Source organism: Pristiophorus japonicus, chromosome 10 (assembly GCF_044704955.1).
Source record: "Pristiophorus japonicus isolate sPriJap1 chromosome 10, sPriJap1.hap1, whole genome shotgun sequence".
Classification (NCBI taxonomy): Eukaryota; Metazoa; Chordata; class Chondrichthyes; family Pristiophoridae; genus Pristiophorus; species Pristiophorus japonicus.
Window position 1 is genome coordinate 139254677 of NC_091986.1, and position 25211 is coordinate 139279887.

At 48.9% G+C, this 25211-nt stretch overlaps 1 long non-coding RNA gene across 1 annotated transcript; it reads left to right on the forward strand.

Annotated features, from left to right (window-relative positions):
* Positions 1 to 2781: 2781 nt before the first annotated feature.
* Positions 2782 to 15343, forward strand: LOC139274811 (uncharacterized). The gene is made up of 3 exons (XR_011595615.1): positions 2782 to 3128; positions 13759 to 13924; positions 14434 to 15343. It is a non-coding gene; the product is annotated as an uncharacterized lncRNA (long non-coding RNA).
* The last annotated feature ends 9868 nt before the right edge of the window (positions 15344 to 25211 follow it).

The following is a 25211-nucleotide window of genomic DNA, read 5'->3' on the forward strand; positions in this document are numbered from 1 at the left end:
GATTGTCCTTCGGCTCAGCTACTGACTGAGTGAACCCTCTGAGCCACACACCAGGCAGGGTCCTGAGACTAATCTTCAGAAAAGTACAGAAGGAGACTATGAACTCAAAATTGATTAATCCAAGCTTTTGGAATTAAGGACATCCTGTGGTCAGGAACCAAAACTGACTTCATGCATAACAACAATGGAGTTGTTACGTGAGGCCCTGAACTTGATTGACCAGGGTGGAGAAAACCAAGCTCACTGGAGACACGAAGTCTGTAAAAAGATTGGACCACAAAGGAACCACACCAGGTGCACATTTTCTGGGAACGAGGTGTTAAGATGAGAAATCAACTTGAGCCTTGCAGGCTCATTGTGCAAATGGGAAAACAGACGAGTCCATTATTGCAGTCAATCAACCAAGGGACCACAAAACAATGTATCGATGTAAACACATTATCAAAACCGCAGTGACGGGAGATCAGTCATATCGTCAATACAAATATGCGAGCTAGAAGCAGTTCAAGAGACCATGAGGAGACCACGAGTAGACCACGGGTCGACCAGTTCCATCATTCGGGCTAGAAGCAGCCCAGAGCGACCAGTTCTATCAGTCGAGCCAGAAGTAGCTAAGAGAATACTCCACCAGTCGTCCGGCGGGAAACGGAAGAGGGGTACCAAAGCAAAGTGAGGTACGGAATGTACACAGAAGGAACAGCACTGCAGAGAACGGCCAGAAGAAGAACCAACCAGTCACAGAACCAATGACCACGAACCTACAATAGCTGCAGCCAGGAAGGGGGAGTGTATGTTTTCAGTCAATTTCTCTCAGAAGTCTAGTCCTGTAGTTTTAGTCGGTTTTTGTGTAATAAAACTGACACTTGGTTAAGCCTAAATTTTGTGCCATGTGTTGTCCTTTCCCACTGTAAGTTCTGAGGTCTAAGAATCAGAGTAGAGTGAAAAACAAACACCCTACACTCACCACATGTTACTCACCATATGTTGCACACATTTGTTGCAGAGGGTGATGGCTCTGTGACAAGTCATGGAGTCATACAGCACAGAAGGAGGCCATTCGGCCCATCATGCCTGTGCTGTATCTTTGAACAAGCCACACAACCAGTCCCATTCTCCTGTTCCCTCCCCACAGCCCTGCAAATGGTTCCCACCAACCCCTTCCCTCCCAGCATAGATCCAATTCCCTTCTGAAAGTTACAATGGAATTCTGTAATGTGATCCCCAAAGTTCCAATAACCAAATCCCATGTCATCAAAAACTGAACTTGGCTTATTTAATCACTGAAGAACCAATGGCACTTTCAAAGTCCCAGGCCATGTCAAGGAGCACCTCCAAATTCCCCCGAACTCACAATCTCACGATTTAACTCAGAAAACTCGCGAGTTGAACTGTTGATTAATTCCAAACCAGAACTTCTGTGCAGAAAAAAAAGCGAACTCTGCCTGCATGCTCCGCATGCCTCAACAACAGCAACTACAACTTGTATTTAGATCATCATCATGATAGGCAGTCCCTCGAAACGAGGATGACTTGCTTCCACACCAAAAAAGGATGAGTTCACAGGTGTTTAAATGAAGGACCTAATATTCCAGATCCCGAACTACATCCTGAAGGGTGGAAGATGCCTTTGCGTGGATTTTATTAACGTGCACACCAGCCACCACATGGGCTTGACAGAGCTAGGTCTTGGTCCAGTGGCAAGAATTACCTAAGACGACTGGAGACCTGCTCTCCTGCACGGATCTAGTGCACACACATAATGCAGTGTGGGTTGGCTCATGCTGCCCCTGGGCCCTGGTCCCGAATTCACGCCTCCCCTGGGCCCCGATCACATCCCTCCACAGTTATATAGCACCTTTAACGTAGTGAAACGTCCCAAACCGCTTCACAGGAGTATTATGAGATAAAAAATTTGACACCGACCGCAGAAGGAGAAGTTAGGGCAGGTGACCAAAAGCTTGGTCAAAGAGGTAGGTTTTAAGGAGCATCTTCAAGGAGGAAAGAGAGGCGGAGAGGTTTAGGCAGGAAATGCCAGAGCTTAGGACCTAGGCAACAGAAGGCACGGCCACAAATGGTTAAACGATTATAATTGGGGATGCTCAAGAGGGCAGAGTTATATATAATGATTTAATTCTGGAAGGGGATGAGCTCCCGTTAACATGACACTGATTGATTGACAGGTACGTTTTGAGGGAATCTTCGCAAAGCATAAGGGAGGCATGACCCTGACTGACCCTGACTGATTGATCCTGCAGGGTGATTTGGGAGGAGAGGGCGGGCTAACTGCTTGTCTGCTGGTTGAGGAGTTTTGAACTTATACAACAGCAGATTTTCAATCAGGTTTAAGTGTGTAGCATATAAGATGGGTGTCAGAGCAGTTCTATATGTTTCAAAACGACAAGGTATGCAACTGAAGGCTTCCTTTAATCCACATGTGAAATCTAGAAACTAAGCTGTGAGGGGAATTACCTGTGAGCTCCCGTTACCAAGACAACTTTGCATTCGCACGTTGCTCGGGAAACGGCCGGCAGAGCCATGATAGCACGGTGCCCAGGCAGTAGGATCCAGCTCGCCTCGTCACCCATCGACAGACTCTTTCACCCCCGCCCCCTTCTCCTTCCGGGTCTGACAGTCTGTACGGAGCCAGTGAAATTGCTCGGTCACCTGATGCTCCTGCTCCGCCTCCTCACACCACAACGCGCCATCACCTCCTGAGCCCACGTGCAAGTAGGGCATGTGCCGGCCACCGGAAACAACACACGCCCCTTGCGCGAGACTTCGATACAGTCGCAGGCGAGTCCGTGGTTCCTGGAACTCAGGGTCCCAGCAAACGCAAAGAGTGTAGAAGAGGGACGAGGAGAGGAGCAAACAACTTATTACTCCTGCAGGGGAATCAGCAATATAAGCAATTATACCTGCAATGTAACTGGAGAATTCCTATCAGAGAATGACAGTCAGGATCGGCAGCTTGAGATAAAGAGCCATTTTATCTCATGTTAAAGTTATTGCATTCTTTTTCTTCCTCCCCCCCCCCCCCCCCCCCCGCCCCCTCTTTCATTCTTTATTCTCCTCCGTTTGCATTGACAGGAGGCATGGATTGCAGAGGAGGAATAGATTTTCCTGGGCAGGTACGTCGAAATGTATAACAGAAGCACAAACAATGTATGATGGTTGTATTCCCGATGTTTCTAATCTACCACATTGAGTCAATTGCAAAGCAAAAGGAGTCGAGATCCTGTACAAAATCCAAACTCCTTTTACTCCTTCAATGACTTTTGAACTCAGTTGTTGGGCATCTGGTCCGAACCCCACGCATGCAAAAATCTTTATTGTTTTTTTACTTTTTGTGATCGGAAGTGTAAAGCGTCTATTTCTTATGTTCCTCTGTCAGTAATCGGTTAGTGACGCCCGAACTTGCTTCCTAACCGAGAGCAAAGGTCACTGGGAGCAAATGTCAGCGTGGGTCGGATCGGGAAAAAAGTAGCAACTCATGATTTCTATACCCAATCTCCTACTTTTTAAGATTTTGTCTCATGATTTATGAGACGGTGGGGTTGGCATTATTGCCAACTGGTCATTCTTGCCTGAGCCGAGACAGTGAAACCCAGCAAGATGTTGAACCACAGGAGACATTGCGGCCATGCCCAATCTTATCCTCACAAAACACCTTCCAGCAGAGGTCACTGGGTCACGATCAACAGTTGCTGGAGCCCTGGCTCTTCCAGAGGCATTGAGGGAAATCGCCCCATTTTACATCCCTGACTGAGATCATCCAGTACAGCACTAACCAGCAATCGTACCTGGGGGAGCGAGTTCCACATTCTCACCACTCTCTGGGGAAAGAATTTTCTACTGAATTCCTTATTGGATTTATTGGTGACTGTCTTACATTTTGGACCATTTAAATAAAAATAAGTGAGTGAATGAGCCGGGGGGGCCTGTGCTGGCTGCGTTGGGCTGGACTGTCCCATTGCCCATGATAGCCAGCACATCCTTCTCGAGCAGGGACAGGGTTTGCAGGCCCGCTCTGGCTCCTCCTGTCACTCTGGAGCACCTGCGATGCTGAGGGTGTTGTGAATAGCACGCTTAGTGAGTTGGTCACACCGCATGTAAAGGTTACTAAGGCAGATAGGGAATGGGTGGCCATCAGGCAGAGCAGTGGAAGGAAGGTAGTGCAGGGGTCCCCTGCGTTCATACACCTCCAAAACAGATACATCACCTTGGGTGCTGTTGGGGAGGATGACTCATCAGGGGAGGGCAGCAGCAGCCAAGTTCATGGTACAATGGATGACTTTGCTTCACAGAAGAGCAGGAAAAAGAGTGGGAGAGCTATTATGGTAGGGAATTCTATTGTAAGGTGAATAGATAGATGTTTCTGCAGCTGCAATCGAGACTCCAGGATGGTATGTTGCCTCCCTGATGCAAGGGTCAAGGATGTGTCGGAGCGGCTGCAGGACATTTTGGAGGGGGAGGTTGAACAGCCGGTTGTCGTGGTACATATAGGTATCAAAGATATAAGTAAAAAACCGGATGAGGTCCTACAAGCTGAATTTAGAGAGCAAGGAGTTAAATTAAAAAGCAGGACATCAAAGGTAGTAATCTCAGGATTGCTACGAGTGCCACATGCTAGTCAGAGTAGAAATAGCAGGATAGCTAAGATGAATCCGTGGCTTGAAGAATGGTGCAGGAGGGAGGGATTCAAATTCCTGGGATATTGGAACCGGTTCTGGGGGAGGTGGGACCAGTACAAACCGGACGGTCGACACCTGGGCAAGACCGGAACCGATGTCCTCGGGGGAGTGTTTGCTAGTGCTGTTGGGGAGGGGTTAAACTAATATAGCAGGGGGATGGGAATCTTTGCAGGGAGACAGAGGGAAGTAAAATGGTGAAAGGAGCAAAAGGTAGAAAGGAGATAAGGAAAAGTGGAGGGCAGAGAAATCAAAGGCTAGCCAACTCTGCTGAAGTCGGTGAACATTGCAGCCATGTCCTGGCAGCGAAGCTCATGGCATTGACTTCCTCAGCAATGTCTTCCCACTGGCAGCAGAGGTGGCTTTCTGCCCCTGGGGGATGGGATATTCCTCCTCCGTCCATTGCCTGGACCAGGGGCTCCAAAGCAGCATCAGAGAACCTGGGAGCCCAATCTACAGTCCCAGCAGCCATTTCTATCTTCACAAACATTCCCTTCTGTCTGCAGCCAGAGTGCACATCCCCTTTAAGGTGCTGGCTGCCTTTAAGTGGCGACGGACACCTGATATACTGCCCTCCGGCAGGCAGGCAGCCAATGAATATCGTGGGTGATGCTGGCTGCTCACTTGACTAATTACGATGAGCTGGCAGCATCAATGTCACATGGTCTCTGTGCCCACTTGAACGGTCATGATTAGGGTCACCAACTCTGGTTGGATGTGTTCCTGGAGGTTTTATCACATGATTTCGTGCCTCCAACCGCCCATGCAATCAAACAGTCTTTTACCCCCCCCCCCCCGTCATCTCGATTATATTTATTACTAATAAACCAGTTTCAATAAAATGTGAAAGACGCATCATTTTGGGTCAATTAATGACAGCTAACAAGTGAAATTAAAGATGTGTGGCTTAGTTGATTTTGAAAGAGCTCACGCATATACGCACTACACCCCTGATGATCTTTCAGCCTTAATCTTCTTTTCTGTCCCCAACTACAAGTAATAGTCTTGAAGAGAAAGTGCAACACACCCACCTTATGTTGACCTTTGGTAGTGGTCTCCCTCCTTCCAAGTAGATGTTATCTTCTTCCAGTTGTTGTAGAAGTTGAAGTTGTGGTTCTCCCTCTCCTAATATAGAGAGCCAACAAGCAACCAAGCACATTGCTCCCCTTCTCCCCACTTTCCAGTCGCGCCAGCAAGAATACTAAAGCCTAATCCTTAGAAGCCTTTGTTCACAGAGACCCACTTTATATACTGTGAAACCCCAAGATAAGATTGCAACCCTTCCTCTGTGTGAGAGCATGAGAGTCCGCAATTAATTCCTACTACCTACTTACAATTAATTGTTATACACCACTTAACTACAATTAACACTAAAATGGCGTCCAGTGCGACCTGCACCAGAAGTGTGCGCAGGCAGTGCAGACGCCGTTTCGGACACAAAATGGCATCCATGATGCCAGAAAGCCGGGCCCTACAGAGCTGAATTTCACAACCAAAAATCCAAGACCAAATTATTTGTCGTTTGGAAAAATATGGGTTTATTAATGGCAGCTAACACAATAGATTAAAGGAAGAGGCTTATAATGTTGCCAAAAAGAGCAGTAAGCCTGAAGATTGGGAGGATTTTAGAATTCAGCAAAGGAGGACCAAGAAATTGATACAGAGAGAGAAAATAGAATATGAGAGTTGTTGTGTATCTGTAAAGCATGCACTCCCATGTTCCGCCACCAGGGAGCGCATCCCCTGAAGTCCCAAGGGATCCCAGCATCCCTTGGGAGCATTGTATATAAGCTGGCCCCTAAGGCCTGGTCCTCACTCGGGAGTGTCTTAATAAAGACTGAGGTCACTGTTACTTTATCCTCCCTGTGTGTCGTCTCATCTGTGTTAACACAATAACTGGCGACGAGTATACGAATCCAACGCAAAGATGCAGCAAACTGTGGGCATCCTGGAGAAGTTCTCACAGGGTGAGGACTAGGAAGCCTATGTCAAACGGCTAGACCAGTACTTTGTAGCCAACGAGCTGGACGGAGAAGGAAGTGCTGCAAAAAGGAGAGCGGTCCTCCTCGCGGTCTGCGGGGCACCGACCTACATCTTCATGAAGAATTTTCTGGTTCCAGTGAAACCCACAGATAAGTCGTATGAGGAGCTATGTACACTGGTTTGGGAGCATCTTAACCGGAGGGAGAGCATGCTGATGGCGAGGTATTGGTTCTACACGTGCCAGCAATCTGAAGGTTAGGAAGTAGCGAGTTACATCGCCGAGCTAAGGCGACTTGCAGGACAATGTGAGTTTGATGGTTACCTGGAGCAGATGCTCAGAGACTTTTTTGTACTGCGCATTGGGCACGAAACTATCCTATGAAAACTTTTGACTGTAGAGACACCGACCCTCAGTAAGGCCATTGCAATAGCACAGGCGTTTGTGTCCAACAGTGATAACACCAAACAAATTTCTCAGCACACAAGTGTTAGCAATGTTCATAAATTAACTGGAACTGTATTTGCAAGCAAAAATGTACAGGGCAGAAACCATGAGTCTGCAACTGCCAGCAGGCCTCAGGTGACCCAGATGACTCCGAGTCCGCAACAAATATCAATGCAAGGCATTCACACCTTGTTGGTGTTGTGGAGGCTTCCATTCAGCCTATTCATGCCGCTTCAAAGGGGATGTTTGCAAGAGCTGTGGAACAATGGGGCACCTCTAATAAGCTTGCAGATGAGCAGCAGGCTCTGCAAAACCTGCTAACCACCACGTGGCAGAGGAAGTTCAGTCCATGGTGGATCAAAGCAATTTCGAGCCTCAGAGAGAGGAGGCAGATGCTGAAGTACATGGGGTGCACACATTTTCAATGAAATGCCCACCTATAATGCTAAACGTAAAATTGAATGGCTTACCCGTAGCCATGGAACTGGACACTGGCGCTAGCCAATCCATCATGAGTAAAAAGATGTTTGAGAGACTGTGGTGCAACAAGGCACTCAGACCGGCCCTGAGCCCCATCCACACAAAACTGAGAAGGTACACCAAAGAGCTCATCACTGTCCTGGGCAGCGCCATGGTCAAGGTCAAGGTGCACGAACTGCCACTCTGGATTGTCCCGGGCGATGGCCCCACACTGCTTGGAAGGATCTAGCTGGGCAAAATCCGCTGGAACTGGGATAACATCCGAGCACTATCACATGTCGATGAGGCCTCATGTACCCAGGTTCTTAACAAATTTCCTTCCCTTTTTGAGCCAGGCATTGGAAACCTTTCCGGGGCGAAGGTGCAGATCCACTTGGTCCCAGAGGCACGACCCATTCACCACAAAGCGCGAGCGCTACCTCACATGATGAGGGAGTGAGTGGAAATCGAGCTGGACAGGCTGCAACGCGAGGGCATCATCTCCCCAGTGGAATTCAGTGAGTGGGCCAGCCCGATTGTTCCAGTACTCAAAAGTGATGGCACGGTCAGGATTTGCGGTGATTATAAAGTAGCTATTAATCGTTTCTCGCTACAGGACCAATACCCGCTACCTAAGGCAGACGACCTATTTGCGACGCTGGCAGGAGGCAAGACGTTCACCAAGCTCGACCTGACTTCAGTCTACATGACGCAGGAGCTGGAGGAGTCTTCGAAGGGCCTCACCTGCATCAACACGCACACGAGACTGTTCATCTACAACAGGTGTCTGTTTGGAATTCGGTCGGCTGCAGCGATCTTCCAGAGAAACATGGAGAGCCTACTCAAGTCGGTACCATGCACGGTGGTTTTTCAGGATGACATATTGGTCATGGTTCGGGACACCGTCGAGCACCTACAAAATCTAGAGGAGGTCCTCCAGTGACTGGATCGTGTAGGGCTGCGGCTGAAGAGGTCGAAATGCTTCTTCATGGCAACAGAAGTGGAGTTTTTGGGGAGAAAGATCGCTGCTGCCGGCATTCGGCCCACAGATGTCAAGACAGAAGCTATCAGGAACACGTCCAGGCCACAGAACGTCATGGAGTTGCGGTCGTTCCGGGGTCTCCTCAACTATTTTGGTAACTTCCTACCGGGGTTAAGCACCTTTTTAGAGCCCCTACATGTGTTATTGCGTAAAGGTGAGAACTGAGTATGGGGAAAGAAACCAAGTAATTGCTTTTGAGAAAGCCAGAAACATTTTATGCTCCAACAAGCTGCTTGTATTGTATAACCCGTGTAAAAGACTTGTGCTAGCATGTGCTGCGTCATCGTACGGAGTCGGGTGTGTATTACAACAAGCTAACGTTGCGGGGAAGTTGCAACCTGTCGCCTATGTCTAAGGCTGAGAGAGCCTACAGCATGATTGAGAAAGAGGCATTAGCATGTGTGTTCGGGGTAAAGAAAACGTATCAGTACCTGTTTGGCCTCAAATTTGAGCTGGAAACTGATCACAAACCCCTCATATCCCTGTTCGCTGAAAACAAGGGGATAAATACTAATGCCTCAGCCCGCATACAAAGGTGGGCACTCGCGTTATCAGTGTATAACTATACCATCCGCCACAGGCCAGGCACCAAGAACTGTGCGGATGCTCTCCGTCGGCTACCATTGCCAACTGCGGGGGTGGAAATGGCGCAGCCCGCAGACTTGTTGATGGTCATGGAAGCATTTGAAAATGATTAATCACCTGTCACGGCCCGCCAGATTAGAACTTGGACCAGCCAAGATCCTCTGCTGTCCCTAATAAAAAAACTGTGTACTGCATGGGAGCTGGGCCAGCATCCCCATCGAAACGCAGGAGCTAATCAAGCCGTTCCAGCGGCAAAAGGATGAGCTGTCCATTCAGGCAGACTGCCTGTTGTGGGGTAACTGCGTAGAGCTACCCAAAAAGGGCAGGGAGACGTTCATCTAAGGTTCATGGGATTTGGGGTAATATACAAGCATGGATTGAGGATTGGTTAAAGGACTGAAAAGAGAGAGTAGGAATAAACGGGTCATTTTCGGCTTCGCAGGCTGTAACTAGTCGGGTACTGCAAGGATCAGTGCCTGGGCCTCAGCTATTCACAATCTATATCAATGATTTGGATGAGGGGACCAAATGCAATATATCCAAGTTTGCTGATGATACAAAGCTAGGTGGAAATATAAGTTGTTGAGGAGGATGCAAAGAAGCTTCAAGAGGTAAAGACAGGCTAAGTGAGTGGGCAAGAACATGGCAAATAGAATATAATGTGGAAAAATGTGAAGTTATCTATTTTGTTAGAAAAAATAGAAAAGCAGGGTATTTTTTAAATGGTGAGAGATTGGGAAATGTTGGTGTTCAGAGGGACCTGGGTATTCGAACATACGAACAATGACGGACAGGTAAAGACCATCTGGTCTATCAAGCCTGTCCCACACAATTGCAATACCCTGTGGATCATAACTTATACACTGCACCCCACCCCAAACCATGTAATCTCCTGAGAGAGGCAAAAAAACCAGGACAATTTGGGGGAAAAAATCTGGGAAATTCTTCTCCGACTCATCTAGGCGATTGAAAGGAGCTCACTCTGTTGCCATCAAATTCCCTGTAGTACCTAACTTCTGTAAGAGTTCATCTCCACTGCAGCCAGAAACAAATCCAGCTTTTGCTTGAAGTAATTCCGTGAGTCTGCATCCACCTCATGAAACGGCCGCTTGTTCCAGAGGTCTACTATTCTCTGTGAAAAGAACCACCTCCTGACATCTAGCCTTATACAACTTAAATTTGTGCCCCCTGGTCCTGCCTAACCTATTTAATTGAAATAAACAGTCAGCTGGAACACAGTCTATTCCCTTCATTATCCAATAAACCTCAATCAGATCCCCCCACAGTCTATGCTTCTCTAAGGTAATGAGTCCCAACTCTTTTAACCCATCTTGATAACTGAGATGCTGTAGACTTGGAATTAGTCTTGTGACCCTTGTCTGCACCCTCTCCAGAGCCTTAATATCACCCACCATGTGAAGAGGCCATACTGGACATAGTATTACAAGTGTGGCCTGACTACGGTCTTGTGCAAGGACAAACCAGTACACCTTGTCTTATACTCAATTGTCCTATGGATGCACCCCAACACCCTATTTGCTCAAGCTATTGCTGCATGGCATTGCTAATGTACCTTTAAGGATGTAAGCACTAGAATTCCCAAATCTCTTTCTATCTCCACCATCTTTAATGCCTTTCCCAGAAGGGTGTATGAATGTTGAGCATTGGCCCTGCCCACATGCATAACACTGCACTTATCTAAGTTATACATCATTTTCCAGTCTTGAGCCCAATCTCCCAACACATTAAAATCTGCCTGAATCAGACAAGCCTCTTCTACAGTTCTAGCACTCAGAGATCTTGGTATCATCTGCAAATTTTCAAATTGGACCACAAGCTCCTGAATCCAGATCATTAATAAAAATAGTAAAAAGCAATGGCCCTAACACTGATCCTGCAGGACACCACTGGTGACTGGTCTCCAAACAGATCCAAATCCATCTACATCTACTCTTTGCCTGCGTCCTGCCAGCCAGTTCTGTATCCAGCTCAATATAATTCCACCAATATCAGAGGCTCCGATCTTGTGCGGTACCTTGTCAAAAGCTTTTTGGAAATCTAAGTCGACTATGTTTACTAGGCTTCCCTCATCCACCAACTTTGTAATTTCTTCAAAAAATACAATTAGATTTGAGAGACATTGGGCCTGAGTTTGGTCAAACCTAAGTTCTGCCCACCTACCGTTGAAAGGAGCGCTAAGATCCTGACGGTACTTTGGGCGGAAGTTTGGTGGAAAAATGGGCAAAAAGATGCCTGGCGGAAAAAATGGGCCTTACATGTCACTTCTGGGCAGCAGCAGGTCGTAGGTCAGATTCTGGGGAATAGAGTCGGGCCCAGGGAGGGAGGAATGGGAAAAAAAAAATTTCAACAAATGGAAAAAAACATTTTACAAATCCTTCAGAGGACCCGATCCACCAAAATCGCTGCAAAAGAAATGAAGAAAACAAGTGCACTAACTTTTTCTTGCAGGTCTTCATACTTACCATTCAGGTAAGACCTGCCTCCACTCAGAGGTTACTTCTGCTGCTGGAGCGGAGGACCGCCCGGACCAATCTCGGGAGGGAGTGGACGGGAGGACTTTTGTTCGTGTTACACGCCGGCGCACGTCAGCGGGCACCAGTGGACACTCCCCAGCGATCTTCGCTCCCTGTCGGCTTGAGGGCCTCACCAAACTCGCTCGGGGGGGAAAACGCCCAGAAAACATTGAGACCGCCGAGAAAACCCGCCGGCAGCCGGCGGTAATTCCACCAAATTCAGGCCCTTGACCTCTTTTTATGAAGCCATGCTGGATGTCCCTAATATGTCCCTCCCTATCCAAGTATTCATGTATTGCATCTTTATGATTCTTTCAAGCATCTTACCTATTACTGATGTTAAACTGATGAGCCTATAATTACCCGGGTCTGCCTTGTTACCTTTTTTTAAAATGGGGACTGCATTAGCCTCCTTCCAATCTGTAGGAACCATTCCAGAGTGCAGTGAGCTATTAAACATACAGGCCAGGGGCTCGCTCAGCACATGTCCCATCTCCCTGAGGACCCACAGATGGATATCATCCGGCCCTGCTGCTCTATCTATTTTTAATTTCTTAATTCTTTCTAAAACAATGGGCTAGACTTTCCACTATGATCGCTATCACCACAAAGTAGACAATATTTCCGGCCTTAGTGATTTTTTATTTTTCAGGATCGCTGGAATATCGCCCATTTTTTTGACCGTTAGTTTCGGCTTTTTATTTTGGGCGATAGCCTTAGCGATGTGAAATGGGCATTAGAGATGTATTCAGTCATGCAAGGCTGGCCATAGCAACGGCCGTCCTGCACTTTTTTTTAGCAAAGAACTTTTCCTGCGATTCGGGAGGTCAGAGGTCATCCGCGCATGCTCAGAAGGCAAAGGGAGGGAGAGAGAGTGTTTGTAGTGTAGAGAGAGAAGATCTTTTGAGATTGTAAAGGAGTGAAGGATTGCTAAGATTTTTGAAAGAGTGCTATTATTGTGAAGGAGTGATAAAGTTAAAAGATTGTTGTAAACCAAGTGATAAAGTTAAGAATTATGATGGAGAAGTTCCGCGAGCACTCGGGAGAGAGTCTCCAGGATGTTGCAGGGAGAAGGAGGGCAAAGGCTTTCTCGGACGAGGTGAATGAGGCATTAGTGAATGAGGTCGAGACACGGTGAGGCAAATTAACCCGGGGTGGGCATCGGAAACCTTCACCCCGGATGTATCAAAAAATATGGGGCGAGATCGCCGATATTGTTTCCTCGGTGTCCCACGATAGATGTGAGTCCGACCTGTGCTGCAAGAGGTGGAAAAGCCTAGTTGCTTCTGCAAGAATAAGTATTAAATCGACTTTAAATTGTAATGATCCACTGAAAATGTAAATCTGCCAGATTGTAATGAAGCTGGGTAATCTTGTATAGCTTCCCTGCTACGATTTGGACTGGGGTCGGAACCCGCGTCCTTTAAGTCTAATTTGGGCACCGTCTCCTTTTGGGTTACGTTGGTGGATGGGGCACGACTGAGCAATGAGGGTTCTGGTCACCTTTACCCAGACTGTGTGAGTCTCTTCGGCTGCTGTCACTCACACCGTGACCCAGCCTGGACTGGGGGAGAGCTGCCCTGGCTCACAGTCTGCCCTGGGACACTTTGGGACATTAGCTCCGGCCACACGGAGGTCTCCGAGCACAGCCCATGGACACGGTGCCCCCTCCCATTATACTCCTGTCATTGATGAGCTCACCAGCGGTCTTGATTCCCCCCCCTGGAGGAACATGCGGATGTGGTGTAAGCTTTGCTGTGTAAATATTTTTTTAAATACAGGAAATATATATGTATTATGTATTATGTTCCATCGAGTCAAATAAACTCCCTACCTCCCCTCAGGCGCTGAATGCAAGGCCTGTGGATGGGGCCCTTCCTGGAGATTGTACGTGAGATGTTAGTTCTTAAACACGATGTTATTAAATATTTACTCTGAAAATAGATGTTATAATGATGCATCCATTGTGGATACAAACTGTATTAGCATATAACATTAGAATCTGTTGTCTTTTCGTCATAGTACCTCGTCAATTAGCTTATGCCATGCTTGCAGAGAAAGATATCTAAGAATCGGGCAGAGCAGGGTGGCACCGGAGGAGGCTCTGCTGATGTACAGATCCTGATTGATTTGGAGGAACGTGCTGCAGCACTAGTGGGCAGCCACAGTCGTTCTACCACCTGTGCTGGTACAGATCCTGTTGTTGCACCATGTGAATAAAGCAGTGGTAAACCAATGGTAATTTAAAGTAATGTAATGGCATTTCATTATAACATATGAATGATGTCATGTTATGCATGCAGCTTCTGTACTACTCTCAGGTTAACAACATAAGAACATAAGAAATAGGAACAGGAGTAGGCCATTTGGCCCCTTGAGCATGCTCCGCCATTCAATAAGATCATGGCTGATCTGATCATGGACTCAGCTCCATTTCCCTGCACGCTCCCCATAACCCTTTACTCCCTTATCGCTCAAAAATCTGTTTATCTCTGCCTTAAATATATTAAATGACCCAGCCTCCACAGCTCTCTGGGGCAGAGAATTCCATAGATGTACAACCATATGATTTAATCATATGTAACGTCTCTCGTTCACATTTATTGCAGTAGTGTTGCTCCTCGTACATATGCCAGTGCAGTGCAAGCATTCTCATGTCTACCCTTCTCGTCTAATAACCTCAATTATGTTTTGCAGGTCCGGAAGATCTCAAGGCGCAAAGGGAGGCCGCTCCACGAACACCTGTGCTATTACAGGTGGTCATCCCCATGGGTCCAGAGAAGACGACTGAGGAGGAGGAAGATGACCACTTGTCATCTGTTGTACATGCGTCCACATCTTCATCGACGGATGAAGTAGCGGGGCCAAGCAGCTTGCAGCAGGCGACTCCAAGGCGTACAGTGCCTACGCCGACCCCACGGAGGTTGAGTTGGCGAGGTAGGCAAGCGCTGCGACTGGCAGATCCTAACGAGGACATGGTTGCACTGTCAAGGGCGAGCAGCGACATAGGTCGAGAGCTCCTCCAGGCGATTGGTGGGTTGATCGGAAACATTGCCGCAATAAGAACATAAGAATTAGGAACAGGAGTAGGCCATCTAGCCCCTCGAGCCTGCTCCGCCATTCAATAAGATCATGGCTGATCTGTACGAATAACAGAGGGCATGGAACGGATAGTTGTGTCAGTGGGCCAAACGATCGATGCTGTCCGTGCCTTGTGACATGTGATAGTGTCGGGAGACAGCACTGCACCCCAAGGTGCCGTCCCACCAAGTACCAGGACAGATGCGAGTCAGGAGGAAGAACTTCCTTCTGACTCGGAAGACGTTTCTTCCAAAACGTCTTCTCCTCCAGCCACTGAGGAGATTCTGCCAACGTCACCCACCTCCCCGCCCCCCCACCCCCCCCCCCCCCCCACAGCAGCAGGCCTTGAGGTCCCCTGCTGCAAGATTTCCTGGTCCCATTATTTCGGGACTTAAACGGGGGCTGACTACAAGGCGGAGGGAAGTGTGGCCGCAGGTAGGGAGGGGGGGTGCGGTATATAGTTCTTGTTAAAAATAATTTTTTGTTAAATGTTCACTGTTGGGGATGGTAGGAGCGTGTTGTTATGTTGTTGTGTTAAAAATATTGTTCAATGTTCGGGGTTGGGGCGGACGGTGGGGGGGACGGGGGACGGTGGGTTTCTATGTTTGTTGTAAAAATTTTCAAATTTGTGTTTCATTATTAAATATTTTTATTTAACTTTACAATTGTCTTGAAGTGCCTTCTAATACCGTAAGGTAAAACATCAATACAATGGTTGGAAACAATGGCCATGGCCAGGCCAGGATGAAATGTAACGCAACTGTAACTGTCACCTGTTATATATGTGAACTTGTATTTACTCTGTACAGCCACCAGAGGGCTCATCCCCTGGAGTCCCAAGGGATCCCATAATCCCTTGGGAGCACAGGTATTTAAGGAGGTCTCGCAGGTTGGAGAGGCACTCTGGACATCTGCAATAAAAGACTAAGGTCACACTTTACTTTGAGCTCACAGTGTTCAGTCTGACTCTTTCTCCATACATAACAACTGGTGACAAGATACAGATAAGCGAACCCAAAGATGCAGAGAACAGTAGGCATCGTGGAGAAATTCTCGGAGGGAGATGATTGGGAAATTTTTGTGGAGCGACTTGACCAATACTTCATGGCCAATGAGCTAGATGGGGAAGAGAACGATGCCAAATGACTGCCGATCTTCCTCAACATCTGTGGGGCACCAACGTATGGCCTCATGAAGAATCTGCTCCCTCCAGCAAAACCCACAGAGAGATCATACGATGATTTGTGCACACTGGTCCAGGAGCATTTGAACCCGAAGGAAAGCGTTCTGTTGGCGAGGTACCGGTTCTACATCTACAAAAGGTCTGAAGGCCAGGAAATGGCGATTGATGTAGCCAAGCTTAGACGCCTTACAGGACATTGCGAATTTGAAGGACATTTGGAGCACATGCTCAGAGACTCTTTCATACTTGGCATTGGCCACGAAACCACACTTCACAAACTTTTGACTGTCGAGACCCCAACCTTGAGTAAGGCCACAGCGATAGCCCAGGCGTTCATTGCCACCAGTGACAATACTAAGCAAATCTCTCAGCACACAAGAGCTGCTACAAGTACTGTGAACAAAGTGATGTTGTTTTCAAATCACAACATACAGGGCAGGTCACACATATCTGCAGCTGCACGTCTGCAGGTGACTCAGAGTCCACCATCAAGGGAGATGAATGCAAGGCCATTAACACCTTGTTGGCGCTGAGGGGGTGATCATCGTTTCTACTCATGCCGATTCAAAGGGTATGTTTGCAAGGGCTGTGGAACAATGGGACACCTCCAACGTATGTGCAGGCGAGCTGCTAATCCTGTTAAACCTGCAAATCACCATGTTGCAGAGGAGAACAAATCCACGGAGGATCACGACGAACCAGAGCCTTAGACCGAGGAGGCAGAGGTACATGGGGTGCACACATTCACCACAAATTGTCCCCCGATAATGCTGAATGTTGAACTAAATAGACTCTCGGTGTCAGTGGAACTGGACAAGGGTGCGAGCCAGTCCGTCATGGGCAAAAAGACTTTTGAAAGACTGTGGTGCAATAAGGCCTCAAAGGCGAGTATTAACTCCAATTCGTACGAGACATAGAAACATAGAAAATAGGTGCAGGAGTAGGCCATTCGGCCCTTCTAGCCTGCACCGCCATTCAATGAGTTCATGGCTGAACATGCAACTTCAGTACCCCCTTCCTGCTTTCTCACCAACTAAGAATTTACACGAAAGAACTGATTCCCATAATTGGCAGTATGACCATAAAGGTCTCCTACGATGGAGCGGTGCACATGCTACCATTCTGGGTGGTATCGGGTGATGGTCCCACGCTGCTCAGCAGGAGCTGGCTAGGAAAGATATGCTGGAACTGGGACGATGTCCGAGCCTATCGCCTGCTGACGACACTTCATGTGCCCAGGTCTTAAACAAGTTCCCTTCACTGTTCGAACCAGGCATTGGACCAAGGAGCAAAAGTGAAGATCCATCTAATTCCGGAGGCGCGACCCATCCATCACAAGGCGAGAGCAGTACCGTACATGATGAGAGAAAGGGTAGCGATCGAGCTAGATTGGCTGCAACGAGAGGGCATCATTTCACCGATCGAGTTCAACGAGTGGGCCAGCCCGGTCGTTCCAGTCCTCAAGGGAGACAGCACCGTCAGAATCTGTGGCGATTACAAAGTAACTATCAATCGTTTCACTCTGCAGGACCAATAACCACTACCAAAGGCCAATGACCGCTTTGCAACGCGGGCGGGAGGAAAGACGTTCACGAAGCAGGATCTGACTTCAGCCTACATGACGCAGGAACTGGAGGAATCATCGAAGGGCCTCACCTGCATCAATACGCACAAAGGTCTTTTTATTTATAACAGGTGCCTGTTTGGAATTCGATCAGCGGCAGCGATATTCCAGAGAAACAGGCAAAGTTTACTGAAGTCGGTCCCGCACACTGTGGTCTTCCAGGATGAAATCTTGGTCACAGGTCGGAACACAGCCGAGCATCTACAGAACCTGGAGGAGGTTCTTAGTGATTCAACCGCATGGGGCTCAGGTTAAAACACTCGAAGTGCATTTTCCTGGCACCTGAATTGGAGTTCCTGGGAAGGAGGATTGCGGCGGACGGCATCAGGCCCACCAACGTGAAGTCTGAGGCAATTGAGAACACACCGAGGCCACAGAACGTGACAGAGCTGCGGTCGTTTCTGGGACTCCTGAACTACTTTGGTAACGTCTTACCGGGTCTCAGCACACTGTTAGAACCACTGCATGTCTTACTATGAAAAGGAGATGAATGGGTTTGGGGCAAAAGCCAAGAAAATGCCTTTGTAAAAGTGAGAAAATTGTTATGCTCAAACAAATTGCTTGATCCATGTAAGCGTTTGGTACTAGCATGTGATGCTTCGTCATATGGCGTCGGGTGTGTATTGCAACAAGCTAATGATTTTGGGGAACTGCAACCGGTTGCTTATGCATCCAGGAGTCTGTCTAAAGCTGAGAGAGCCTACGGCATGATTGAAAAAGAAGCGTTAGCGTGTGTCTATGGGGTAAAGAAAATGCATCAATACCGGGCTAAAATTCGAATTGGAAACTAACCATAAGCCACTCATATCCCTGTTTTCCGAGAGTAAAGGGATAAATACAAACCCATCGGCCCACATCCAGAGATGGGTGCTCACGTTGTCCGCATACAACTACGCCATCCGCCACAGGCCAGGAAATGCGCCGATGCTCTCAGTAGGCTGCCTTTGCGCACCACGGGGATGGAAATGGCGCAGACTGCAGATTTAGCCATGGTTATGGAAGCATTTTAGAGTGAGAAATCACCTGTCACTGCCCGGCTGATCAAAACCTGGACGAGCCAGGACTCCTTATTATCCCTTGTCAAAAGCTGTGTGCTTCACAGGAGCTGGTCCAGTGTCCCAGTGGAAATGCAGGAAGAGATAAAGCCATTCCAGTGGCGTAAAGATGAAATGTCTATCCAGGCAGACTGCCTTCTGTGGGGCAATCGAGTAGTGGTTCCCAAGAGACACGTTCATCAATGACGTCCACAGTACCCACCCAGGCATCGTAATGATGAAAGCGATAGCCAGATCCCACGTGTGGTGGCCCGGTATCGATGCGGACTTAGAGTCCTGTGTTCACAGTTAAGCAATGTACCCAGGGAGGTGCCGCTAAGTTTATGGTCTTGGCCCTCCAAACCGTGGTCTAGGATACACATCAGCTATGCAGACCCGTTCTTGGGTAAAATGATCCTTGTGGTTGTAGATGCGTACTCCAAGTGGATTGAATCTGAGATAATGTCGGCTAGCATGTCCGCTGCCACGACTGTAAGGGGTTTTCACAGGGTTGTTGTGCCTTGGGTGTCTCTCTCTGGGCTTCTGCCCTCACAGCCTATGCCTGGCCTGTGAGGTACCCTGAGTGCTGCAAGAGCACCCCTGAAGAAACTGTGTCCACAGCTTATGAAGGGGGTTTTGAGACTCGTGCGTCCCCACAGCTTATGCCTAGCCTGTGAGGCACCTGTGAGTGTCAAACACTCCTAACCCCTTCTTCCCTAGCCTGTGACACACAGTTGAGCGTTTTCGAGGCGCTCCTAGCTTCCCTTACATGGTTCTGACATAAGACTCACGATCAGGAGATGTAATACAATAGAACTGAGACAAGGTGATTCCAAGAGAAACTTTAGGCTTCCAATTTATTTGACAAGGTGTAACTCAACAAACAGCAATACACCAACAAAACAATCCCCCTAAATCCCACTAAAACGGACCCAACGGAAATCTTTACACTAGTTTAGCAGTACAATGCCCAACCTCCCACCTTTCCTGGCCTAATCGAGTTGGGAGTTCTGGGGACCAGAGGTTATACTCACTACTGTGCCTTCTGCAGTCTGGTGGTTTGTTTCTTCTATCTTCGGTGTCTTTGGACACTGGTTTTCCTTCAGTGTCGAGAGGCTTGCTGGTTGTGGTTGTTGGATGACGAGGGCAGGGAAAATCATCATTCCTTTTTTCACTACGTCAGAAACCCCTTTTTTATAGCCAGATTATCCAGTCCGCCTCTCCTGCTGAAGTCGATTCTTCTCATTGGTGGACTTTTTGATTTTGAAAAATGCAGCAGTTTTAGATTGGGGTTTTTTTTTCCACTGATGTTAACCTACTCAAGGTTTGAGTGGGTGTTGATTGCATTGGCCTCCTGTAGCCATTGTGCTAGTCTGGCCTGAGCCAGATATTTCTATGCCTGATGAAAAGGGTGTTGGAATATGTATGTGGCATTGTTTAAATGCTAATGTTTTCAAGGGGCAAGTTTTGAGGGTATGCAGTTCCCAGACAATTTGATTCGTTCCAATGTCCAAACTGGCCCTTTTGATATTGACCCCACCCCTTTTCTTGCAGACCCAACATACACCTTTTTAAAAATCCCAAATTCGATTAAAGTTCGTAGTTTCTTCCATGTGCACTTTAGGATTTCAAACTTTCTGGTAGATAGTTCCAAATTAAATTCCCTTTCCGATGAGTCCAAACACTTGGGGGAGGGGGGGGGTCTCCATGAATGCACCCCCTTTTATCCCCTGCAGGCCTCGTCTGCCCTTTTAAAATTAATTTGTGTCCCAAAGTTTTCCTTCCATCGGTTTCAATTCACAGCCCAGACTGATCCCACAGCCCTTTTCCTTCTGGGTAAAATGAGGGGGTTTTCGTCCTCCCCTACATAATCCCCCATCTGACACAGTCAGACACCACTCGAGTGTGTCAAAGTTCAGGGTGGTGAGAAAACCCTAGATCTCCCAAATTGCCCAACTTTCCCCAGTTTAACTCTAAACTGATCCCGTCGATATATATCGTAATTCCTTTTAACGCGATACTAAACACAGAAATCCAACAGGTTACAATACACGATAGCAACATACATATATGTACTTAAGGTTACAGCAGTAATTGTACATTGAGTCTCATTTCAGTCTCAACTGTAAAACAAAGAAACCTGCCCTGCAAACTCCCCAGGAGCCATGTATCAAAACGTAGTCATCCCTGGAAATAACAAAACCGCCTAAGTGTCGCGGTCAAGCTTTGTTTACACACCTTGAGTGTTTAGCAACGGCTCTCCTGGCTGTGTAGTAGCCTGAGGAACTGCGTTCTTTTTTTCTTTTTCTCCTGAGCTTACAGCTTGTAACTAGCAGATATGCTACAATCAGGAGTTGGCCGATTACTAAGGCATGTGATCCCACCCGGATCCATGCAGGTATGTCTGCCCATATTCCCAAATCCCACCATGCTGGGGGTTTAATCTGGGCAATCTCCTCTGCTAGAATTTCAATTTTCTGCTCCATGGTGTAAAAATGTTTTTGAGACAAATCCACTGCCTGGAGGAAGGCTGTAAGTTTCTCAGGTAGTGGGGCAATGGGATAGCCAAACTGGGCGACATATTGTTGTAGATGGCTGAGATTGTTTTGTACCGTGAGGTGAATCGTGGAAGGTTCAGGGATGGGTGTGATTCTGGTGTGTGCCACTTGAACCTCTGCCCTGGGTTTAAAGCAAAAGCTGCTGTACAGTATTGGACACCACCTTCCCGGTCCGTGTTCATACCGTTGGGCACTTGTGGTGACACAATATGTCCCACCGCCTACATATGCTACCTGTGGAGGCATGTGGTTAGGGGCCATTACCTCCATTGTGCAATTGATAGGCTCTGCCCCAGCAGTGCTGAAACCGCATTGTGGCCTTGCAAAAGCGTTCAAGGGCTGGGGGCACAGGATTACCTGTGCTCCCCTGCTCCGACAACCCGAGAGGTCTGTACCTGTCACAGTGTGCTCCCACATTGTGACATAAGGTGGGACCTCTTGGAATCGAACATGCACCCCTCCACGAATGACTCCCACATTCTCCACTCGGTACAGGGGTGCTGGTCGTGGGGACGCCCCCATCACGGGCATCCTGACTACCACACCCATGATGGTATGATTTGACTTTCCACAGTCCACCGGTACCGGGTAGGCTTCCGACGCTACACGAAGTTGGCAAGGACTCAAAACATTATCATAAGGGTGCAGTGCTGTTAAGTGCTGGTTGCTGATCCAGGAGAGGACATGTCCCTGTCTCAGATCCTCGAGGTTACTCCGTCCCTCTCCCAGCAACCAGGCCCCATAGAGCACGCACACCTCATTTTGGGCGGCTTGATCGGAGGCGTTTCTATCCTCCCGAATCAAGGCGATTACAGCCCTGGCCTGCGCCTCCAATTGAGAGATAATCTTCTTTAAGTGAACTGTCATTGCCACCTCTTCGTGGAGCGCGGATCCCACTATGGTATTCTCGTCCCCCAGGACTTTGCGCAGCTGATTCTTTAACCCATTTATCTGGAGGGCCAGCTGCATGTTATCCAAACTGTTTATGGCGGACGCCCCGGTGTTAAACCCCGTAAGAATGTCACTTAAAGTGCCATGCCTCTGCCTGCCCGGTTCGTCCCTATCCCACTGTTTCTACAAGTCTGTCACTTTGACATCCCCGAAGTCCAGTTCATAGAACTTCCGGAACATCTCCCGCAGCAGAGCCTGGTATAACAGCTCGGTTTCTCGGGGACACCACGTAGGTAGGTGGACTTTTGTCAGATTTAGCACCACTGATGCCACTGCGTAGTGTACCCCCTGATAAAATAGTTTCTCGGTAGGGACCAACACTAAACCATTCCCCGGCCGCCTGGTTGTTGTCGGGCACTCATGTGGAACGGTGGGCTTGGCCGTGGGTGCGGGTTTTCTTTCCCGAACTACAAGTTCGGTGGCATTTACTGGTACCCGGGGATTGGGGATCACACACGCCTCCCATCTGCGATCCCATACCACCCCATCCCCGACATCCTGCCACCACCTATAAATTCCTTGGTCGTACGCCCACCATTTCTCCCAGCACACCGTTACCCCGCCAGATGACCCCATGATGGTTCGGTAGGTATCATTATCCAGACGTTCCCAGTCCGAGTGTTGGTCTCCCATGTCCCTCTTGAGCTTTCTGAGCCACCACCACCGTCCCAGAGGTATGTCCCCTTGGCAAGTTAGGCATACCTTCCTGCCTTCTGTCACTCTCACTCTGGAAGTGGCCACAGTGATCTCCGGGCAGGGGATGGAGGCCTCTCCGTAGGTAAAGTCCTTATGGTTGGAGTACTTGGTGGAGTTCGATCCCAACCACCCAGGCCATTTCCCCTCGTGGGAGTAGGTGACCCGGCCATCCGCCGCCGGAGTCCCTTCTCCTGTGGTCACTGTCGGCGCTCTGCCCCCGGAGTATCCGAAAACTAGGGAGTCCTCGGTGTCCCCTCGGTGCCCGGTGCAGATCCTTAGCGATACCAGCATCACTAACGTCCAGTAGGGAGGTGTTGACATCTGAAAGGCAAGAAGAACATGGCCTTGCCTTGAGAGACCTCTCCAGGCTCGGCCCACGTAACATGTTCCAAACACAAAAATGCTGTACCCAACCGTCACTGCCTTACCTAAACACATATACTCACAACACAAAGTAACAAAACAGGAAAGGAAAATATACACACCGCCACCCGTCCCCGGGTGGCCAGGCTATATCCTGTCACTGTACAGGCGTCGTCGACCACTCGGCTGACCGTACCCTGGGGACCAGGATGCCCTCCGCTGAGGGGCTCGTATGGTCCCCCTTAATGAGTCTTGTGCTGCCCTCCAAGGCCCTCCCGAGCCCCGGATAATCGGTAGGAGACCCTTGCTAGCGCAACAGAGCACCCTCCCTGTTGTCTTTCGCCTTATCGGTCTGGGGCGGGAGGCTAAGTAAACAGGGGACCATGGCGCCCTGGGCTGTGGCACTCTGTTACTCCTCCTTACTGTCGGTGCAGAGTCCCACGTTATGGGCTGCAATGCCATCTCCTCCACCTCTTGGGCTAGCCCCAGCTGATCCACCATGGGAGGTTCAGCTTCCCCTTGAACCTTGCTAGTGGTAGAGCCTTTCTCCCTACTTCTGTTAGTGGGCTGGCAACCTCTACCCAGTGGTGGGATAACCTTACAGGAGCAGTGAACCAGCCCCGGCTGTAGAGCTTCGGGGCCCGCTGCCTCATCCGGAGCATCCAAATCCACCGGGGCCTGTTCTTCTCCCAGTGCCTGATTCCCTTCCCTTGCTCGTCCCCTCTGTTTTTTACCTCTTTTAGGGTCAAACAATTTACATTGATTAATGTGATACCACTTCACCCGGTGAGGCAGTCAAACCGCATAGACCATAGGGCTAGCCTTGTCGACTATGCTGTATGGTCCCATATATAATGCTTCAAAAACCCTGACCCGAGCATAGTTCCTCACCATGACCTGGTCCCCTATCTCCCATTCGTGGTGCTTGCTGGGTTCTAGCAGCAATCGGTTACTCTGAGGCTGTCTGCCCATGTTATTAGCAGCCTGCCAGTGAATCTGTTTGAGGTGTTCAAACAGGTTCCTGACAAACCGGTCCCGGTTCACCTTTCGGAGCTGCCCTTCGGTGAGAACCGGCACCAACACATGCACTGGGATTCTCATGATCTGGCCCGTCATCAGCTCATGGGGTGAGTACCCTGTGCTCTTTGACTGACTGGCCCGGATTCCCATGAGGACCAACGGTAAGACCTCCACCCACTTGTTCGGTGAGTCTCCCGTCTCCTTGCGCAGCCTTTCCTTTAGGGTCCGGTTCAGGCATTCTACGGGGCCTGAGTACTGAGGGTTGTAGGCGACATGCCATTTGGCTCTTATCCCCAGCACCTTTAGGGTGGCCTGCATCACCTGGCCGGTGAAGTGGCTTCCCCGGTCGGACTCCACGATTTGAGGTAGACCCCACCGAGAGAACACCTCCCTCACCAGGATTTTTGCAGTCCCCGCCGCGGTAGCTGTTCGGCAAGGGAAGGCTTCCACCCACTTGGAAAACACATCCACCAGGACGAGGCAGTATTTATAACCTCCCTGGGCGGCCGGTAGGGGTCCGATGTAGTCGATCTGGATCGACTGCCAAGGTCCCTCTACACGGCTGACGTGTCTCATAGACGCCTTACTTTTCTGAGGGTCTGGGTTGTTTGCAGCGCAAACCAGACAGCCTGCACAGAAGTCGCGGACGTCTTCCCGGAGGTCTGGCCACCACCCTGCATTTTCTACCCGTTGCCAGGTAGATTCCGGCCCAGGGTGTCCCGCACCTGGACCCTCATGGGCCAACTGAAGGAATTCCCTCCGGTGTTGTGGCAGCACTACCCATTTGTCCCCTTTTAACAACATGCCTTCCCACACAGCAATATCTACAGCACTGTATGGGCCCTTCACCTTTTCCCCCCTTTTGATAGCAGCCAAGGCAGCCTTCAGGATCGGATCCTGCATCTGGACTACTTTAAGGTCCGGGGCCGCAGCCACCCTACGCTCCCTTGTGTCCCTGGCTTGCT